Below are 7,041 nucleotides of genomic sequence, written 5' to 3'. Positions count from 1 at the left end.
TTGGGAATTTACAACCAGTGAGTACTCTGAAGAGGTCAGTGAATGGAAATGTGCTAAGAGAAAAAGTTAAGGGTAGGGGAATTTTTGCTAAAGTGACTTAACAGGATTATTATTTAAGACAGGCCAGGATGATGAGATAACAAGGGTTGGGGGTGAGAAGTTCGATCATCATCAAAAGTAGGTGATTCCCTCTAAATTGACTCAGCAAGATTCTTCTCACAACTGGACTCAGCAAGGATGAGGAGGAAGCAAGGTTAAGGCTTAGTTGGGAAGAGGACTCAAGAGCCTGACTAAAGTTTGGTGAAGGAGCAAGTCTTTATCAGGCAGTTCAGCTCTTGAACTTGAATGACTAGATGTGGATTCTCATTCTCATCTTGAACTAGTTGCTCAGTTTCTCTGTGCGGGCTAAAGAGGAGTCATAACAGTATTTACCTCAACAGAATACTGTGAGAAAAAAGTGAGTTAAATATACAAAGCACTTAGAATAGGACCTGGCTGCTGATGCTGGCATTGCTTCCTCTTACTATCATTAACTTCTTTAGCCATAGAACAGATTTTCAGAAGACAGGGGAAGTGAAATTTGTTCAAAAGGCCTTATTTGAGTCTCAGAAGGACCATTAACTTTGGTTATCTAAGGACCACTAACTTTGGTTATCTAAGGGATAACTTTGGTTATCTCACTGACCTATAGTGAGACTTTGGTCTTTCCACTTTTAAATGAGATCAGTGACTACTAATACTCTTGTTCCCTCCCTGCCAGGTTCCTGTGAGTCAATGAAAACAACTTTTGTTAAGTTGTAAAGCTCTATTCAAATGCAAGGGATTATAAAAGCCACCACACCTACCCTTGCTTCACTTCCTGGCCTAGCCCTGTTCCTCAGGCCTCTCAGCAACCTCTTACCAACATCCCCTTTCTTTCTGCCTCTAGCCTTGTGAGAATATACCTTGCTATTCAGCTTTACTAGGCCTCACTCTACTGTCTCCCCATTCCTACATGCCCATCAATTACAACCCAATCTAGACATCAGGCCACCCGGATCTCTCTTGTATTGTGTTTCCTTAGGATTCCGAGGAACTCAGACTAAAGGGGCTCCTTAGTAGCATTGCCAGATAAAATATAGTTAAATTTGAATTTCAGGTAAACAATAAATACATTTTTAGTACAAGCATGTCCCAAATATTACATCAGACATACTTAAACTAAAATGTATTGTTTTTCTGAAATTTAAATTTAACTGAGTGTCCCGTATTTTTATTTGCCAAATCTGGCAACTCTATAGTCAAAATGGGGGCAGATAGAATACAAAGGACAAATAGCATCAGAAAGGTGAGTAGAATTAGGGGCAGGAAAAGAGTGAGAGATTGTGTGGAAGTTCCCAGACTCACTATTCTCATCTTCAAAATCCAAGGCCCATTGGCTTACCATGGTGCAAATCTCTTTCAGCTACTCTAAGGAAAAGGATATGAAGACACAGACTCTTTTCTCTACATTGCTCAGAGTAGTCTTTCTAGAACAAAAATATGATCAATTTCCTGCTTTAGTAACCTCCTTTAATTTTGTAGGGGTCTGTAAACTCTGGTCTCCAGGTAAAAATCCAGCTGCCTTCTTGTTTTTGTAAATTAAGTTTTATTGGAACACAGTCAAACTCATTAGTTCATGTTTTGTCTGTGTTTGCTTTTGTACAACAGTGGCAGTTAGTCTGTCTCTCTGCCTGTGGCTGGTTCTCTCTGAGCATGAGAATAAGACATAGTTGTGTTATGCTCTGGGGATAGTCACTGTACCACAAACCAAAGTTCTGTCTGGACAGAACCAAAAATACAGCCACAGCCTCAAGTAGAGAGAGTAATCAAGACACGCAACAAGCCTCATCGTTTCCACAGCTGGTGGTCCATGATGATTCTTCTCCAGACTGTGGGCATCTCATAATCTGGGCCTTCCAAGTCCATGCTGTACATGAGAGCCCTGCCTACTTTGCATCTGGCCTTCAGCCTCTTTAGATAAAAACTTTTCCTACCAAAACTAGAAAGTTAGCTCTTGAACCAATGAGTCACAAAGTAAATCACAAGGGAAGTTAGAAAATATCCTGAGACAAAAGAAAATAAAACACAAATATACCAAAATGGGATTTTGTGTTTATGGGATGCAGCAAAACATTCCAGACAGAAGTTTTAAAATGGAAAACATCTATATTAAAAAAGAAGAAAGATCTCAAATCAACAAACTAACTAGATCTGAAGGACCTATCAAAAAGCCAGTGGCAATTTTGCAGACATCAAAAATCCATCCTAAAATTCATATGGAATCTCAAAGCACCCCAACTAGCCAAAAAAATCTTGACAAAGAAAAACAAAGCTGTAGGTCTTACACTTTCTGATTTAAAAAACATACTAATAAGCTACAGTAATCAAAACAATATGTTACTGGTTACTGTAACAGATTACAGAAACCAAAAATAAACTCTCACATGTATGGTCAAATTATCAGCAATATGGGTTCCAAGACACCACAGTGGGAAAAGGTTAGTCTCTTCAATAAATGCTGCTGGAAAAATTGAATATCCACATGCAAAAGAATGAAGTTTAAGCCCTCAACTTACAATATATACAAAAATTAACTCAAAATGGATTAAAGACCTAAAAGTGAAACCTGAAGCTATAAAACTTTTAGAAGAAAACACAATGTCAAACATTATGATATTGTATTTGGTAATGATTTCTTGATATGATGCCAAAAGCATAGGCAACAAAAGAAAAAAATAGATAATTGTGAATACATAAAACTTTAAAACTTCTGTGCAGCAGACAAAACAACAGAATAAAAAGAAAACATGAAATTTGGAGAAAATATTTGGAAATCGTAATCTGATAAGGGGTTAATATCTAGAGTATATAAAGAACTCCTACAACTCAACAACAAAACCCCAAACAACCTGATTCAAAAAATGGGCAAAGGACTTGAATAGACATTTCTCCAAAAAAGATGTAAAACTAGTCAACAGGCATATGAAAAGGTGCTTTACATCACTAATCATTAGGGAAATGCAAATATAAGCCAAATGAGATATTATTTTACATCTACTAGGGTGGCTGCTATCAAAAAAAGAGAAAGAAAAAAAGAACAGAAGGAAGGAAGGAAAGGAGGGAGGGCGGGAGGGAGGGAAGAAGGAAGGAAGGAAGGAAGGAAGGAAGGAAGGAAGGAAGGAAGGAAGGAAGGAAGGAAGGAAGGAAGGAAGGAATAACTGGTGCTGACAGGGTTGTGGAGAAACTGGAACACTTGCATGTTGTTGACGAGAATGTAAGAGGAATGGTTCAGTCTCTATGAAAAACAGTATGGAGTTTCCTCCAAAAATTACAAATAGAGTTACCATATCATCCAGCAATCCTACTTTTGGGTATACATATTTTTTAAAAATATATTTTATTGATTATGCTATTACAGTTGTCCCATTTTTCTCTCCTATTTATTGCCCTCCTCACAGCATCCCCCCCCAACCAGCATTCCTCCCACCTTAGTTCATGTCCATGGGTTGTACATATAAGTTCTTTGGCTTCTCCATTTCCTATACTATTCTTAACCTCTCCCTGTCTATTTTTATGCCTACCACATATGCTTCTTATTCCTTTCAACTTTTCCCTTATTCTCTCCCCACCCCCTCCCTGGTCATAACCCTCCATGGGATCTCCACTTCTGTGATTCTGTTCCTGTTCTGGTTGTTTGCTTAGTTTGTTTTGATTTTGCCTTTGTGTTTTTAGGTTCAGTTGTTGATAGCTGTGAGTTTGTTGTCATTTTACTGTTTATAGTTTTTTATTTTCTTTTTCTTTGATAAATCCCTCTAACATTTAATATAATAAGGGCTTGGAGATGATGACCTCCTTTAACTTGACCTTATCTGGGCAGCACTTTATCTGCCCCTCCATTCTAAATGATAGTTTTGCTAGGTAACAGTAATCTTGGATACAGGTTCTTGCCTTTCATGATTTTGAATACTTCTTCTCAGCCTCTTATTGCCTGCAAGGTTTCTTTTGAGAAATCATTTGGTAGTCTTACGGGAACTTTTTTGTAGGTAACTCTCTCCTTTTCTCTTGCTGCTTTTAAGATTCTCTATCTTTAATCTTGGGTAACTTAATGATGATGTGCCTTTGTGTGTGCTTTCTTGGGTCCAACTTCTTTGGGACTCTCTGGGCTTGCTGGACTTCCTAGAAGTCTATTTCCTTTGCCAGATTGGGGGCCTGTTCCTTTATTATTTGTTCAAATAAATTTTCAATTTCTTGCTTTTGTTCTTCTCTTTCTGGCACCCCTATAATTAGGATATTGGACCATTTAAAGTTGTCCCGGAGGTTCCTAAGACTCTCTTCATTTTTTTTTTTTTTTGAATTCTTGCTTCTTCTTTCTGTTTCAGTTGGATGTTTATTTCTTCCTTTTATTCCAAATCATTTATTTGAGTCCTGGTTTCCTTTTCATCACTGTTGATTCCTTGTACATTTTCCTTTATTTCACTTGCATAGCCTTCACTTTTTCCTCTATTTTGTGACCATACTCAACCACTTCTGTGAGAATCCTGATTACCAGTGTTTTGAACTATGCCTCTGATAGATTGGCTATCTCTTCACGGCTTTGTTCTATATTTAGAGCTTGGATCTGTTCTTACATTTGGTTCATATTTTTTGTCTGGTGCTCCTGTTATGTTGTAAGGGGCAGAGAGCCTTAGGTACTCTATTAGGGCAGGGTACACATGTGGCTTTTTTGTCAAACTGTATCTGGGGGAGGGGTCTGAGAGGGAATAATGCTGCTTGTTCAGTGCTTGCTCTGCTTTCAGTCACTTCCCCCACTGCCAACAAGCAAGTTGGGCCCTTCTGGTGCTGATCCCAAAGTGGGTGGGTTTGGTACATTGTAGAACTCTGCAGATTTCTCCAACAAACTGTCCTGTGAGGCTGGGAGTTTGTTTCTCCTGCTGCTGCAACCCCCACATATTTTTTTCTTTTTCTTTTTTTTTTTAATTTTATTTTAATCATTGTTGAAATACAGTTTTCTCCTTTTTACTCCCAGTCCAGCCCCCCTCTCAACCCTCCCCACTTCTCTCCCATTACCACCCTCCCCCTAGTTTTTGACCATGTGTCCTTTAAGTTTGTTCCCGTGAACCCTTCCCAATGTCCCCTGAAATTCCCTCTACTCTCCCCTGGGGTCACTGTCACCCTGTCCTCTATTTCAGTGTCTTTGGTTATATTTTGCTTGTTTCTTTGTTTTGTTGTTTAGGTTCCTGTTAAAGGTGAGATCATATGGTATTTGTCTTTCACTGCCTGGCTTGTTTCGCTTAGCATAATGTTCTCCAGCTCCACCCACATTGTTGCAAAGAGTCCTTCTTTCTTTCTGCTGCATAGAATTCCATTGTGTAAATGTACCATAGTTTTTTGATCCATTCATTTACTGATGGGCATCTTGGTTGCTTCCAGCATCTAGCTATTGTAAATTGTGCTGCTATGAACATTGGGATGCAGAGGTTCTTGTGTACTGGTGTTTTAGTGTTCTTAGGATATAGTCCCAGCAGTGGAATTGCAGGGTCAAAAGGCCCTGCGATTTTTAGTTTTCTGAGGAAGTTCCATACTGCTTTCCACAGTGGTTGTACCAGTCTGCAGTCCCACCAGCAGTGCACTAGGGACCCCTTTTCTCCACAACCTCTCCAACACTTGTTGTTTGTTGCTTTGTTTATGATGGCCATTCTGACTGGTGTGAAGTGGTATCTCATTGTGGTTTTAATTTGCATCTCTCTGATAGCTAGCAATATTGAACATCGTTTCATATGTCTTTGGATCTTCTGTATGTCCTCCTTGGAGAAGTGTCTGTTCAAGTCCTTTGCCCACTCTTTAATTGGATTCCTTGTCTTAGGGTGAAGTTGTGTAAGTTCTTTATATATTTTGGAGATTAAACCCTTGTCTGAGATATCATTGGCAAATGTGTTTTCCCATACAGTTGGTTCTCTTTTAATTTTGATACTGTTTTCTTCAGCTTAATTTTGATGAGGTCCCATTTGTTTATTCTTTCCTTTATGTCCCTTGCTCTAGGGGACATGTCAGTAAAAAATTTCTTCGTGAAATATCTGAGATTTTCCTACCTACATTCTCTTCTAGGACTTTAATGATGCCACGTTTTATATTTAAGTCTTTTATCCACCTTGAATTTACTTTTGTATATGGTGTAAGTTGGTGTTCAAGTTTCATTTTTTTGCACGTAGCTGTCCAGTTCTCCCAACACCATTTGTTGAAGAGGCTATTTTTACTCCATTTTATGTTGTTGCCTCCTTTGTCAAATATTAATTGACCATAGAGACTTGGGTTTATTTCTGGGCTCTCTGTTCTGTTCCATTGGTCTATGTGCCTGTTTTATGCCAGTACCAGGCTGTTTTGATTACAGTGGCCTTGTAGTATAGTTTAGTGTCAGGTATTGTGATCCCTCCTACTTTACTCTTCTTTCTCAAAATTGCAGCAGCTATTCGGGGTCATTTATGATTCCATATAAATTTTTGAAGTGTTTGTTCTATGTCTGTGAAATAAGCCATTGGTACTTTAATAGGTATTGCATTGAATGTGTAAATGGCTTTGGGTAGTATGGACATTTTGATGATATTAATTCTTCCAATCCATGAACACAATATATGTTTCCATTTGTTTGTGTCTTCCTTGATTTCTTTCCTGAGTGTTATGTAGTTTTCTGAATACAGGTCTTTTACCTCTTTGGTTAGGTTTATTCCTAGATATTTTATTTTTCTTTTTGCTATTTCAAATGGGATTTTTTTCTTTGATCTCTGCTTCTGCTGTTTCATTGTTGGTGTACAGAAATGCCTTTGATTTCTGGATATTGACATTGTATCCCGCTGTTTTGCCAAATTCATTTATTAGGTCAAGCAGTTTTTTGGTGGAGTCTATAGGATTTTCTCTGTACACTATCATGTCATCTGCAAACAGTGACAGTTTTGTTTCCTCCTTTCTGATTTGGATGCCTTTTATTTCTTTTTCTTGTCTGATCACTGTGGCTAAAACTTCCAG

The sequence above is a fragment of the Phyllostomus discolor genome, chromosome 1 (genome assembly GCF_004126475.2).
Source record: "Phyllostomus discolor isolate MPI-MPIP mPhyDis1 chromosome 1, mPhyDis1.pri.v3, whole genome shotgun sequence".
Classification (NCBI taxonomy): domain Eukaryota; kingdom Metazoa; phylum Chordata; class Mammalia; order Chiroptera; family Phyllostomidae; genus Phyllostomus; species Phyllostomus discolor.
Note: the sequence above shows the minus strand (reverse complement) of the source record.